Raw genomic sequence first — 15,973 nt, 5'->3', positions numbered from 1 at the left:
CTCGTTAGTACCCGGCCTTAAGTTCATCAGTCTCAGCCCTTCGATTAGATTTCTACAGACTTTAAGGATTAAAATTCTCTAATTAATAGGAGCGTGCAAACCACTTAAAGCACAGCTTCAGCTATTTGAGTAAAGGGTAAGAACCAGAAGAAATGGCCTTCAACTGGTTATATGACTATAAAGGGATTTCATACATTTTTCTTTTAGACCCCTTTCACACTGGGGCAATTTGCAGATGCTATTGCGCTAAAAATAGCGGGCCAGATTCAGAAAGAGATACGACGGCGTATCTCCTGATACGCCGTCGTATCTCTGAGTTCCGACGGTCGTATCTATGCGACTGATTCAGAGAATCAGTTACGCATAGATATCCCTAAGATCCGCCAGGTGTAAGTGTTTTACACCGTTGGATCTTAGGCTGCAATTCCAGGCTGGCCGCTAGGTGGCGCTTCCGTATTTTTACGCAAGGAATATGCAAATGAGGAGTTACGCCGATTCAGAAACGAACGATGTTGTTTGCGTTCGGCTTTTCCCGGCGTATAGTTACCCCTGCTATATGAGGGGTAGCTAATGTTAAATATGGCCGTTGTTCCCACGCTGAGTTTTGAAATGTTTACGTTGTTTATGTAAGTAGTTCGCGAATACGGATGGACGTAATTTACGTTCACGTCGAAAGCAATGACGTCCTTGCGACGTCATTTAGAGCAATGCACACTGGGAGATTTTACGGACGGCGCATGCGCCATTCAAGTAAAACGTAAAAAAACGCAGGGTCAAGGGAAATTTAAATAAAACACACCCCCTACATCCCCATTTGAATTACGTGGCCTTACGCCGCAACACATACGCTACGCCGCTCTAACTAATGGTGCAAGTTCTTTCTGAATAAAGAACTCGCGCCCAAAGTTAGAGCAGCGTAACATATCTGAGATACGTTACGCCGGGCAGACAGATACGCCTACTGTATGTATCTGAATCCAGACCAGCGCCTGCAAACCAACCTGAAACAGCGCTCCAAAAGTCCTGCTAGCCGCATCTTTGGAGCTGTGAAAGAGCGGTGTGTTTACTGCTCCTCCACATTGAGCAATGCAGAGGCGCATTGCTTGGGTATTAACCCTTTTTTTGGCGGCTAGCGGGGGGGGGGGGGGGGTAAAGCAGCACCGCTGGCAGCCGAATACCGCCACAATTCCGACGGTAAAGCACCTCTAAAAAAAGCAGCGCTTTATCGCTACCGCACCTCCCGCCCCAGTGTGAAAGAGGTCTTAAAGTCCTTACAAATCATAGAACCTCACACAATTAACACCAGGAAGATGATTGCAGTATTTTAGCAATAGAAAACATCTTTAATGCTTCAACATGGATTGAATTTACATACAAAATACTACAAAAACTGATGACATACTGAGTATGGAAATTTAAAGTGAACATGAACTTAAACAAGGGAAGGTTTGTAATGTTCTAGTGAACATTTCGTAAAAACCTACTATTTTCATATCTCCTGAAAAATATCATTGCACTTCCTGTGCCAAGACACTCCTGGACCTACAGCCCTAAACCTGTATATACAGTATCTCACAGTGAGTACATTGAAAAAGAAAAAACAATTGGGATTTTAAATTAGGTCATGGCCAATAGGGAACAAGTACCTTTGTCCTGGTCTGTTGAAAAAATAAATTAACCACTTCGTTACCGAGCCAGATTCAGTGTTTACGAGACTAAAACAGTTTTTTTTGCTAGAATATTACTTAAAACCCCCAAACATTATATATATATTTTTTTCTAACACCCTAGAGAATAAAATGGCAGTCATTGCAATACTTTTTGTCACACCGTATTTGCGCAGCGGTCTTACAAGCGCACTTTTTTTGGAAAAAATTCACTTTTTTAAATTAAAAAATAACACAACAATAAATTTGGCCCAATTTTTTTATATATTGTGAAAGATAATGTTACGCCGAGTAAAATGATACCCAACATGTCACGCTTAAAAATTGCGCCCGCTCGTGGCATGGCGTCAAACTTTTACCCTTAAAAATCTTGATAGGCGACGTTTAAAAAATTCTACAGGCTGCATTTTTTGAGTTACAGAGTAGGCCTAAGGCTTAAATTATTGCTCTCGCTCTAACGATCGCGGCGATACCTCACTTGTGTGGTTTGAATACCGTTTTCATATGTCGGCGCTACTCGCGTATACGTTCGCTTCTACGCGCGAGCTCTTCGGGACGGGGCGCTTTAAAAAAATTTTTTTTTGCTTTTCGCATTTATTTTTAATTATTTTACAATTTTTAACACTGAAATAAAAAAAAATAAAAAAATTATCACTTTTATTCCTATTACAAGGAATGTAAACATCCCTTGTAATAGAAAAAAGCATGACAGGTCCTCTTAAATATGAGATCTGGGGTCAAAAAGACCTCAGATCTCATATTTGGGCTTAAATGCAAAAAAAAAAAAAAAATTTGGAAATGTCATTTTTTCAAATGACAAAAAAAAAAAATGTCTCTTTAAGAGGCTGGGCGGGACTGACGTTTTGACGTCACTTCCGCCCAGCAGAGCTATGGGGGACGGGCGAAGGAGATTTTTCCTTCAGTCTCGTCCCCGCTCAGCTGCCGGATGGTCGCGATCCCCTCCGCCGCTACCGACGGCTCCGGTAAGCGGCGGAGGGCGCGGGACAGTGGCGGGAGGGGGGGGGGGCCCCCTCTCCCGCCACCGATAACGGCGATCTCGCGGCGAATTCGTCACGGAGACCGCCGTTATCGTGTACAGGACCGTCGGCACTAAAGATGGATACCTCAGTTGTGGCAGCAGCTGCTGCCGTTACTGAGATATCCATCTTTAAAAACAGGACGTCATTTGACTATGGGCCAGTAACCAAGTGGTTAAAGTATAAAGGGAAAGGAATGCTATGAACAAGTTGGGACTTCACATGGAGTGCACAGTTTGGGGAAAAACAGCCATCAATATAATTGTAGATATAAATATTTTAATTAGGTACAGGTAAACAGTAATTACATTAAATTAATGATTGATAATATTATAGACCATAAATATATAAAAAGACAATATTTGATGATGTTTATAAAATTTCCATGAATTAAATTCATCAACACATACATATATAGTATTGAAGTACAGATATCACATAGAAACGACTACACATTTGGAAAAAGCCTCCAACCTCCCTGAGCGGCAAGGTATAGTTTTTAATGTTTCATATAATAAAATATTTACATTTTTGATTAATTCCATAGTCAGTGGGGCCGATTTACTATTATCACTGCGCTGCGCCGGGTCATGGCTTAATTGGTACTCCGGGTGAAGCCTTAATTAGGCGCATGAACCGGCGTAGCAGCCGGCACAATGCAAGTAATATGTAAAGCTGCCGCCGAACTCCCTATAGAAGTCTATGGGAGAAATCAAAAGTGTTCATTTTAAATGTTAATATGCAAGTTTTGTCCTAAAAAGTGTTTGGGGCCCCGAGTCCTGCCCCAGGGGACATGTATCAATGCTTTTTTCTTTTAAAAAAGGCCGTTTTTTTCGGGAGGAGTGAATTTAATAATGCTTAAAGTGAAACAATAAAAGTGAAATATTCCTTTAAATTTCGTACCTGGGGGGGGGGGGGGGAAAGTCAGCATGTGAAATAGCGCATGTTTCCCGCACTTAGAACTGTCCCTGCACAAAATGACATTCTGAAAGAAAAAAAAGGCATGTAAAATTCACTCGCGGCTATAATGAATTGTCGGCTCCCGGCAATTCTGAAAGGATTCATTAAAAAAAAATGCATGGGGGTCCCCGCAAATTCAATTACCAGGCCGTTCAGGTCTAGTATGGATATTAAAGGGAACCCCGCCGTAAAAAATAAAAATTACGTGGGGTTCCCCCCAAATATCCATACCAGGCCCTTCAGGTCTGGTGTGGATTTTAAGGGGAACTCCACCCCAAATTTAATAAAAAAATGGCGTGGAGTCCCCCCCAAAAATCCACACCAGACCCTTATCCGAGCACGTCAACCTGGCCGGCCGCAGAAAAGAAGGGGGGACAGAGTGCGGCCCACCCTCTCCTGAACCATGTTGACGGAGACAAGGGCCTCATCCCCACAACCTTGGCCGGTGGTTGTGGGGGTCTGCGGGCAGGGGGCTTATCGAAATCTGGAAGACCCCTTTAACAAAGGGGACCCCCAGATCCCGCCCCCCCATGTGTGAAATGGTAATGGGGTACATTGTACCTCTACCATTTCACCCCCAAAAAAGTGTCAAAAATGTTAAAAATGACAGTAGCTGGTTTTTGGCAATTCTTTTATTAATATCTTCTTTCCGCGCTTCCTCGTTTCTTCTTTCATTCGAGTTTCTTCCTCTGCTTCTTTCTTGGGACTTCTCGTCCGCATCTTGCCCGGCGTCTTCTTCCATCTTCTTCTCCTTCCGTCGGCCTTCTCGCCCCCCTCTGGCACCACAGGTAAACTCATAAGAAAGTCATGTGCGTCAGAGGGGGGCGGGGTCACATGAGCGGCACACGGCAGGGAATTCAATTTCAAGCGCAGCGTCCGGAGAAGAAGCTGTGCAAGATGCGGACGAGCTTCCAATTGAAGTTCCCACTGTGTGACGCTCTGTGACCCCGCCCCCCTCTGACGCACATATACCACACGCAGACTTTCTTATGAGTTTACCTGTGGCGTCAGAGGGGGGCGGGGTCACAGGAGCGGCACACGGCGGGGACTTCAATTTCAAGCGCAGCGTCCAGAAGAACAAGAAGATGCGGGACGAGAAGGCCGACGGAAGGAGAAGAAGATGGAAGATGACGCCGGTCAATATGCGGACGAGAAGTCCCAAGAAAGAAGCAGAGGAAGATGGAGGAAGAAACCCGAATGAAAAAAGAAAAGAAGAAGAAGAAGCGCGGAAAGAAGATATTAATAAAATAATTGTCAAAAACCGGCTACTGTCATTTTTTTTATTTTTGTCACTTTTTTTGGTGAAATGGTAGAGGTACAATGTAAAATTGTTAAAGGGGTCTTCCAAATTTCGATAAGCCCCCCGCCCGCAGACCCCCACAACCACCGTGCAAGGGTTGTGGGTATGAGGCCCTTGTCCCCATCAACATGGGGACATCCTCCCCATGTTGAGGGCATGTGACCTGGTACGGTTCAGGAGAGGGGGGCCGCACTCTGTCCCCCCTCTTTTCTGCGGCCGGCCAGGTTAACGTGCTCGGATAAGGGTCTGGTGTGGATTTTTGGGGGGACTCCACGCCATTTTTTTTCCTTTTTGGACGGCGGGGTTCCCCTTAATATCCATACCAGACCTGAAGGGCCTGGAAATTGAATTTGAGGGGACCCCCCCTTTTTCTTTTAGTTTTAATGAGCAATGACTGTATTCTTTATAGCCATGAGTACTTTTAAAATTACTATTTTTTTCCACTTTACAATCTTGTACAGGGACAGTTCTAAGCACGGGAGACATGCACTACTTCACAGGTATGTTATACCCCCCCCCCCCCCGTATGAAATTTAAAGGAATATTTCACTTTTATTGTTTCACTTTAACCACTTCCATACCACGCCTATTATGGAACTTCTCTGCTTCATGTAAAAAATATATTTTGTTCCTGGGAAATTACTCAGGACCCCCAAACATTGTATATATTTTTTTAGCAGACACCCTAGGGAATAAAGTGGTGGTCATTTTTTATTTTGTTTCCAACGGTATTTGCGCAATAATTTTTCAAACGCCTTTTTTTTGGCCAAAAAAAAAAACGCTTTCATGAATTAAAAAACAACAAGGCAGTAAAGTTAGCCCAATTTTGGATAATGTGAAAGATGATGTTACACCAAGTAAATAGATACCCAACTTGTCACACTTTAATATTGCACATACTCATGGAATGGCGCCAAACTTCGGAACTTAATCTCCAGAGGTGACACTTGTTTTTTTTTTACAGGTTACCAGTTCAGAGTTACAGAGGAGGTCTAGTGCTAAAATTATTGCTCTCGCTCTAACGCACGTGTCAATACCTCACATGTGTGGTTTGAACAGTGTTTACATATGTGGGCGGGACTTGCATGCGTGTTTGCTTCTAAATGCGAGCTACTAGGGACAGGGGCATTATATTTATTTTTATTTTTTTACGTAATATTTTAATTGTTGCACTTTTTTGTCCCTTTTTTTATTTATTTTTTGGATCACTTTTGTTCCTATTCCAAGGAATGTAAACATCCCTTGTAAAAGGACTAGTGTGCGACAGGTCCACTATATGGAGAGAGGCGGGGTCAATCTCTCCTCCAGGCTGGAAAGCATGAGATCGGAAAAGTAACCACTGAGCTCATCCTTTCAGCCGCGATCATGTTCGTTCAGCACGGTGGTGTAGTGAATAGTACGTTCACCTAGCAGCAAAAAGGGTCGCTGGTTCGAATCCCGCCCGTGACACCATCTGCCTGGAGTTTGCATGTTCTCCCTGTGCCTGCGTGGGTTTCCTCCCACAATCTAAAACATGCTTCAAATCGGATCCTGTCTAAATAAGCCCCAATATGCAGTAGTATATTTAGGTTTTGTGCTGCCCTAGGCCTGACTAAACTTCTGCACCTCCAAATAGAAAAAAGACCCACCCCTTCCTGTCAAGGCCACACCCTGTTTTTTTAGGACCCGCCCAGAAATTTTCAGGGGGGTACACACACACACACACTAGTTCTGGGGGGGGGCACTGGATTCCCTTAATTTGCATAGTTTTTCTCTCACTTCCTGTTTGGCTATGGGGCAATAAGTGAAGGCAAATCTCCCCAATTGGACAGGGATGGTACAAAATAAACTGACAGGGGCTATAACTCTCCCTCCATCCAAAATGAAAGAAAAAATTGTTGATTATAGTTCTACTTTAAGCACAAATTTCTGATAATTTTATTGAGAGGACTAAGAAAATATAACCATGCCAGTAGGCCAGGATACAGCGTTGCTAATATGTATCAATGTGTGTTAGGGCCCCCCACAAACACCACCCAATGTTAAACAATTTTCTTCATTTGCAAATCAGTATCATCTGCTCATTTTTTGGGGATATCTGCACCCCTGATAGGGTGAAGACACCTCACAAATGTTGTCACTTTCTAATTCAAATTCATTCACTTCATGTCACATAGCCAAACAGGAAGTGAGGGTAAAACCTTACTAATATCTTTTCTTGGGAACACAGAGATCAATCTGAATAGTTTTCCCATTATGTAAATTGCACTCTAGCATTTTGCTGTGTACACCCCAAATTATTAGGGATCTTGGACTTTGGGGTCCATTTCCTAAAGGCAAATCCACTTTGCACTACAAGTGGACAAGCAAGGAAGAAAAAAACAAAAAACTTTGCTTCTACAGGATTGGATGTTAAAACCATCAGTGCTTCCCCTCTGATTTTCAGCAACTACGCTTCTACTGCAGAGTGGCTTTGCCTTTACTAAACCCCAAACTAAATGATCATTTGGGGTGTACACAGCAGTGCTGGAGTGCAATTTGCTTACTGGGGACACTAGTTAAATTGACCTGTGTCCCCAAGAAAAGACATTGGTAGGGTTTTAACCTCACTTCCTGTTCAGCTGTGTGACAGGAAGTGAAGCCAATTTTAAGAAAAGGGACACAAAGCTCAACCCAAAAAAACACAAGCAGGGGTTCTAACACTCACTTGGCTTCCCTCAAACACCCACAATTAGAATAGGATTGCCTTGCGCTAGATTTAAGCACAGTGCTGTAAATCAGCACTTTAAGCCTGTCCGCCAACACACGCCCCCACCCCCCAACAGGCCATGTTTGCAGGTTTTCCTTCATCTTGCACATGTGCTTTAAAAGACAGTCTGGACAGCAATTCTTGATGAGATAAATCCACAAAACATGTCCTGTCGGGGGTACTTGACTGAGGTACACTGCAGGAAAAAGGAAATAATACTTACCGCGCTGTATTTCCTTTCCTGGTGAATAAACATGACAGCAAACATTTCATGCATACACACCAGCAAAAGAGCTTCCAGACAAAAATCACAACTGATTGTTGTAACCAATCAGCCCTAATTCAGCTGCAGCTGTCAAAATCTGTAGCATGAAAAAGTAACAAAAAACAAACTTCAAAATTTGAAAGTAACTTTATTGGTCAACAAAACAAGGAAAGCAAAAAAAAAAAAAAACAATAAAAAAAAATCAAAATAAACAGGTTCATTTGAGACAGTAAACAGCATATGGTTTATGCTTTGGAAATAACACAATAAAGCCACATACACAGGTTTGAAATATTAGTCACAACATCTTGAGAAATATTCAGCAAAATAATGCAGTACGAAGTGAGTGAACAGCATAAAAATAAAAACATACATAGAAAAAAAAAAAACCTTGATCAAAAACATATCTTTTTGCAAAGACATTCTTGCCAGCCCCCACACACACAACCTGCCCTCTTTCAGGGCAGCTGACAAATGCTATAAACACACTTTATATAACATAGGCTTGTGTGTTAATGACGCAATTGAAAACACATGGACAAAGTTCAGTCTCCATTGGGTGCACTTGTTAAACCTGTTAACTATCTCCTTAAATTACTAACCCAAAAAACGCTCTATGAGACACAAAAAGCAACATCAAAAATTCTAAGTCCCTGTGCATGCTCAGTTCACAAGAAATGCAGAGGCAGAAACAAACAAAGCTGCAATCGTGGCTAAAAGCATGAGATCTGTGTTTATTTTTTTCCCGATCGCATGCTTTCCAGCCTGAAGCGGCCACCTTATACATGTATAGGAAAAGTGTCAAGTTTTTTGAAGATTTGTAATGAAATATTTGCAATCCAGCTGACAGAGCGGTGCATCCATCACAGACTTTATCTCCTAGCTTTTTTGCACCTTTTTTTGTTACATTTATTTGGACTATTTTTCCTTCCTTTTTTTTGATTTTTATTTGTATTGATTTATGTGATCCTTCAGGATTATTTCACATGCAAGGTGTTTGTGGTTAACTATTTCACTTGTAGTAAACACTGTGGTTCACAGTTTAATTATAAATAGTCGCATAGTTATGCGACTTTAGGTTGCGCATTACGTCGGCGTAGCCTGAATCGGCGGGCGTAAGGGCGCCTAATTCAAATGTGTTTGAGGGGGGCGTGTTTTATGTTAATGGCGCTTGACCTCACGTTTTTTAAGTTTTCTTTAACTGCGCATGCGCCAGGCGCCTACATTTCCCAGTGTGCATTGCGGCTAAGTACGTCGTACGGGCCTATTGATTTTGACGTGGACGTAAATCCCGATTCACAGACGACTTACGCAAACTAGTACTGCGTCGGCCGGGCGTACGTTCGTGAATCGGCGTATCTCCTCATTTTTTCTTTTCCATTTTCACTTTAACATTATTGCTGCTTACTATATTCCCTGATATGGATATTTTTGAGTTCCGGGCCAAGAACATGGTCAAACTGGATGGGGTTTTTGAGACATTTAAGGAGGATGAGGGTGACCTTGGTGGTATTTTTACCAGATTGAAAAACCTCCCGATATCTGAAAACCACACCAAATGGGACATTGCCTACTTAGAGACTTATATTAAGTTACAGATGGTCCCATGTAGCCTCCGATGGGATGTGGCCCCTCAAAAGGGTGACATTGACCTAGAGGAGTGGTACAAGTATTTTAATCAAGCAGGGGTGTGACGGTATCGGTATGATATCCCCGTCAAGCATTCCCTCCTCTCCATACAAGAACATCACAGGATTCCCCACACATAAGTCAAGACTGGATGCTGGAACCAAGACTGATTTATTGGCAGCTTGCTGCTGGTTATAAATACAGTTTTACAAGCTAAATCCTTAATCAAGGAACAATGGGAGTTCCACCCCCTTTTCACCCACTCTGGAGTTCTCATACAGAATATAGCCAGACAATTCGGAGTCGACCTGAAAACACATTTTCTTTAGATAAGGACATCAGTGGAGTTAAATACTAGGTGTCTGGGGCGTGTCCAAGATGGCGATGGGAGCGGACGTGTAGTTGCCGAGCTCCCGCTCTGAGACTCCTTCCTACCTTGATCCTGTGTGGAATTCGGGCTCCTTCCTCACCCTTTTTTGCCCTGTCTCCTGGGGAATGCGCCGGAACAACAAGGGGAGTCAGACTCGCCGTAAAACTGCTGTTGCGGGCACTCCACCGAACACTGGGCCTAAGCCGCCCGCACCAACCAACCGCATGGCGGATCGCGTGGACTCCCCACGGGACGGCGGGATCCAAGCTGGATCGGAGGCGTTTGAGGCACTCATGGCGGCGATCTCCACATGCCAATCCACCCTCACGGTGAAGATCGACCATGTGCAGGCGGAAACGGTGCTGATACGCCGCGATCTGGATGCATTCCGGGACCGCGTGTCGGAAGCTGAGAGACGGATCTCGGACCTGGAGGACACTCAGAGAGACCACCATTCTGACATCCAGGCCCTGAAGTCAAGAGTGAAAGTCCTTGAGCACAGGGCGGAGGACGCCGAGAATAGGAACCGCCGCAACAATCTGCGGGTCCTGGGGCTCCCCGAGGGCGCAGAGGGCACCGATCCGGCGTCCTTCATGGAGCAAGTCCTTCCAGCTCTCCTCCCCAGAGCCCGGTTCTCCCCCTACTTCTCCATCGAGAGGGCCCATCGTATCCCGGCGACCAGGGGCCCTGTAGGTTCGCCGCCGCGCACCTTTATTTTCAAACTCCTTCATTACCGGGACCGTGACACCGTTCTCAGAGCTGCGCGTCTGCAGGGAGAACTCAAATTTCAAAACGCCAGGCTCCTAATCTTCCATGACTACTCCGTGGAGACACAGCGCCAGCGCAAGTCCTTTGACCACGTCCGCGCCATGCTGAGAGATCGAGGGGTCAAGTATAGCATGCTTTTCCCCGCTAGGCTCCGGGTTCAAGACGGTGAAAGGGTGCAGTTCTTCACTTCACCGAGAGACGCCGCGGCCTGGGCTGAATCCCTCCCGAGATGATGACCTGGATTTTTACCCTTTGGTTCCTTTGTTGCCTGACTGTGAGTAAGCTGCTGGGGGGGCTCCCCTCTCTTTGCCTGAGAGTTATTTGGGGCTACTCTCTCTCCTATGGTGGCCGCGGGACTCATTGCCTGATCCCTTGTGGTCAGAAGCCGCGCACCTCCGCAGCATCCGAGGTCCGGGATACACACCTTCCCCTATTGTTGGTTGGGGAGATTGGATGGGCTGCCCCCCTGCTTTACTGATCCGTTCAACGATCGGCCCCCCCCCTCCGTCTCCCCCACTCCTGTCTATGCTGCTGAGGATGGACCCCCCCCCCCACATCCCCCTTTAACCTACTCCCCCGGCTGATTTTGACTGTGGGGATGCCCCCCCCCTCATTCCTTCAGGAGCTGACTCACCGCAGCACTGCCTAGACACCCTGCTGTTACCCTATGTGTTCTCTCCCCGCTTTTTCCTGTTGTTTTTTCTCCATTTTTTGTCTTTTTGCTTTCCTCCCTAAGAACTGCGCCCCCGGGGCTCCGGGTGATCCACACACTCCTATCCTAAGATGGATTCTCAGGTTCCTTGACTGTTTTCATCAACAGAGGCGGATAGCCGCTTGTTCATTGCCCTCATGTCCGGCCTGAGGGCTGGGTTTTGTTATGGGATACAAGCCCTCCTCCGTGTTTGGGGGGGTGGCGGGGTGGGGGGGGGTTGGGGAGCCCTGTTGGCGCCCGGTTATGTTTTAATGTAATGTGTTTTATGACAGTACTAATTGCTTTCGTTAATTTATGTGCATTGGTGGGGGGTCTGGGCCCTCCCCCCGGCTGCAGTGTGGCCTGGGGGGGTGGTCCGGGGTTCCTATGTATGTTTTATCCTCATCTGAGTTTTCCGCCAGGTCACCATGGCGACCCTTGAAGTCCTCTCCTGGAACACACGGGGCTTAAACTCACCTATCAAGAGATCCCTTGTATTTCAATTTATTAAGAAACATGCTCCTCATGTATGTGTGTTGCAGGAGACGCATCTGGTGGGTAGCAAGACCCTTAGTCTTAAGAAACCGTGGGTGGGTCATCACTACCACTCCACGTACTCCAACTATGCTAGAGGGGTCAGTGTCCTGGTGCTCAAATCACTCCCCTTTAAACTTCTTGATTTGGTCCTAGACCCGGAGGGCAGGTTTGTGCTGGTGCATGCGCTGATTCACAACCTCCCGTGGGTTCTGGTGGGGTTGTATCTCCCCCTCCTGCCTCCTTGGGGGTCCTGGGGGTTCTGGCGGCCAAATTGGCGCAATTCCCCTGTGACAATGTGGTCCTGATGGGTGACTTCAACCTGGTCCCGGACACTGGTATGGACAGGTTCACCCAGTCGGGTACTACTCGCCAGGGACTGGCGGAATGGGCGGAAACATACAACCTCACAGACGTCTGGCGGTGGAGATACCCGACGACTCGGGCCTTCACCTGTCACTCGGCCACCCATAGATCCTTTTCACGTATTGACTTGGTGTACGTGGGGGCGTCGGTTCTACCTAGGGTACGGGACATTACTATTCTTCCCCGTGGGATCTCGGACCATGCCCCTTTACTCCTTTCACTGACCTTGACGACTGAACCAAATAGCACCCTGTGGAGGCTCTCCAGATTCTGGGTCTCGGACCCGGAGGTGGATCCCAAGTTTAGGGACACCCTGCGGTCTTATTGGGCGGACAATCCGGGTACGGCTGCGGAGACCACGGTATGGGATGCCTTCAAGGCCTCCTCCCGGGGCCACTATCAGTCCATTATTTCGGGGGTGAGGAGGGAGCGCAGGGCTGAGCTCACTAGAGTTGAAGGAGAGGCAGTTAGACAGGAGGCCCTCTATGTTCGTACCCGTGACTCTAACCACTATTCTCATCTTCAATCCCTGACGCAACAGGCTGTCCTTCTACGGATGGCCTTGACGCAGAAGAAGGTTCTTCATCAGTCCCAGCGCATTTTCGAGCAGGGGGAGCGGACGGGGAAGCTTCTGGCCTGGCTGTCCAAGGAACAGTCGGGCACGTCTGCTATAGCCCAGATTAGGGACGGGGAGGGGGACCTCCACTCGACTCCACAGGAGATCAATCAATGCTTTACGGATTATTACCAACAACTGTACAGCTCCAGAGTGGCATATGATGTGGCCGACCTGTTGAGTTACCTGGAGGAGGTGGACGTCCCGGTTCTCACTCCCTCTTCCGTGCGCAAACTGGACGCCCCATTTAAACTAGAGGAGGTACAGGCAGCTTTAAAAATGATGCAGGGGGGAAAGACCTCGGGACCGGACGGCTTCCCGGTTGAATTCTATAAACTCTATGAGGAAGACTTGGCCCCCAGGCTAAGGTCGCTTTTTGCTGGGGCATCGGAGTCGGGAGTTCTCCCGGATTCGATGAGCGAGGCAATAATCGTGGTCATCCCCAAACCTGGTAAGGATCCAACCCTGTGTTCCTCGTATCGTCCGATATCTCTCCTCAACGTCGACGCAAAACTTTTTGCGAAGATCCTGGCTAACAGGCTTAACACTGTAATTACAGCCCTGGTCCACCCTGACCAGACGGGCTTCATGCCAGGCCGCGGTACTGATATCAACCTTCGTCGATTGCATACTCACCTGGCACTGGCTGGCCCTGGCGACCTCGGGGTGGTGGCCTCACTCCACGCCGAGAAGGCTTTCGACTCGGTCGAGTGGGGCTACCTCTGGGCGGTTTTGACCCGTTTCGGTTTTGGTCCCCGTTTCATGTCCTGGATACAAATGTTGTATGCTCACCCTAGGGCGCGTATTCGCACTAACGGGTCCCTGTCTGCCTCCTTTCCCTTGGAACGGGGGACCAGGCAGGGGTGTCCGCTATCGCCGGCATTGTTTGCCTTGGCCTTGGAGCCTCTGGCCGCGCACATTCGGCGCGACCCGGAGGTTCGGGGGATTAAGGTGGGTAACCTGGAGGAAAAACTGTCCCTCTATGCCGACGACGCCCTGCTGTACCTGGCGGACGCTTCCGCCTCCTTGCGGAAAACATTGTCACATTTCGAGACGTTCGGCCGGTTTTCGGGTGTGCGTATCAATTGGGACAAATCGGTCCTTCTCCCGCTCCACCAGTCGCTGTCCCGGGCGGACTCTCAAACTCCTCTCCGGTGGGTGGATGAATTCACTTACCTGGGGGTGAGGGTGGGACTCGAGTCGGGATCATACCTAGACAAGAATGTCCTTCCGATGCTGGACCATTTGACCAAACGGTGTGCGACATGGCGTAACCTTCCCCTTTCACCGGTGGGTCGAGGGAACCTCATTAAGATGATAATACTCCCCAAACTGCTTTATTTTTTTCGTCAGACCCCTGTCATTATCCCGAAGTCCTTTTTTCGACGGCTTGACAGTATAGTGATGGCGTTCGTCTGGGCTGGGAGCCCTCCCCGGGTTGCTAAACGTACTCTTTATCTTCCCCTCTCGGGGGGTGGGCTGGCCCTCCCAAACTTTTTGGCCTACTACTGGGCGGCGGTGCTGGTGACGGTCCGGTGGTGGTTTTCCCAGCCGCGACTAAACCCGGCAGTCAATCTAGAGGCGGCGGTTCTGGGCTCCTATGCGGCCCTGTCCAACCTCGTGTTTCGGGGGTGCAGGGCACATCCCTCTGTCACGGGGCCCATGGCGACGGTGGTTCGGGTGTGGGCGTCATCCAGGGCTCGAATGCTGAAACCGAATACTGTGTCCCCGCACACCCCGCTGTGGGGCAACCCACTTCTTCCCCACCTGAACACGGTCCCAGACCCGGTGGTCTGGGCCCGACGGGGGATCCTTACCCTCCGGCAAGTGATGCCGGATGGTGTGGTGATGCCCTTTCAGGACCTGAGCCGGACCTATAAGGTCCCTTCCTCTTTTAACTTTAGATACACTCAGCTACGACATGCATTGGCGGCCCAGTTTCCGGAACCGGTGGCGCTTGAATCGGACTCGATAGAGCGCCTCCTGATCTCGGGGGTCATGGGGAAGCCCCTCTCATCCCTCTATTTGAGCTTCACGGTGGCGTATGATACGAACACGGCGGGGACTCTGACCAAATGGACGGCCGACATCCCGGATCTGGACGAAGAGATCTGGGAGGAATGTGTCTCCTCCTTTCTCCCGTCTATGATTGCCTCCAGAGACCGGTTCATTCAACTTAAATTTCTTCACAGGGCCTACTATATCCCGCAGAGGTTGGCCAAGATTTATCCCTCCAGGTCCCCGGAGTGCACTAGGTGTCTGGGGGACACGGGCTCCTTCATCCACATGGTCTGGTCCTGCCCTAGGCTGGACCAGTACTGGAGAGAGGTGGCGGGGGTCCTCTCGGATCGTTGTGGGATAGAGCTAGTGATGGACCCAAAACTGTTCCTCCTAAGTTACCTGGGTGAGATTGAGGGAGACAGGTATACCAAACTGAGCATCACCTTTGCACTGTTTTATGCTAGAAGGGAGATCCTACTCAGATGGCGGGGTGCTGATCTCCCCACTGTGTCCTCCTGGCTGGCCACGATCAACAGAGTGCTCCCACTATATAGGTTGACATACGAGAGCAGGAATTGCCCAGCAAAATTTGAAAAAATCTGGTCGAAATGGATTGAATCTTCTGACGACCTCGATGACTCCCCTCCTAATATGTCCTGATTGCTGAGGAGCTGTGGGTGACCGGGGTTCCCTGCCCCCCCCCTCCCTCCCCGCCCGCCTCGGCGTGTGGCGTCTCCCCCCTCCCTTGCCCCCCCCCCCTTCGGGGGGGTGACGGGGCGGGGGTGACGGCTGGGGGGCGCCCAGATGGAGGTGCCCCCCTGGGTGGCGGGTCTTTGTCCGTGTTGTCTGTCCCATTGCAGATACTGCTGGACTATTTCTCCACCAATGTAGCCCTATGTTTATGCCATCTATGTATGATTTCATGCATTCTGTGTCATCCTTGTGATCTTTGTACTGTCATTATTGTGTGTATGTTATTGTCTGTTACAAAAAATAAAAAACATTTACTGTAAAAAAAAAAATACTAGGTGTAACAGCCTG

The 15,973-nt window shown here is 47.9% G+C and overlaps 1 protein-coding gene across 4 annotated transcripts in view; it reads right to left on the bottom strand.

Annotated features, from left to right (window-relative positions):
* FBXO15 (F-box protein 15) overlaps positions 1–15,973 on the bottom strand; it is a 205,824-nt gene that overhangs the window by 52,420 nt on the left and 137,431 nt on the right. The gene's annotated exons all lie outside the window — the stretch shown is intronic.

This window comes from Rana temporaria, chromosome 5 (assembly GCF_905171775.1).
Source record: "Rana temporaria chromosome 5, aRanTem1.1, whole genome shotgun sequence".
In the NCBI taxonomy this organism is placed as follows: domain Eukaryota; kingdom Metazoa; phylum Chordata; class Amphibia; order Anura; family Ranidae; genus Rana; species Rana temporaria.
Note: the sequence above shows the minus strand (reverse complement) of the source record. Positions and strands in the feature narration are given on the sequence as shown.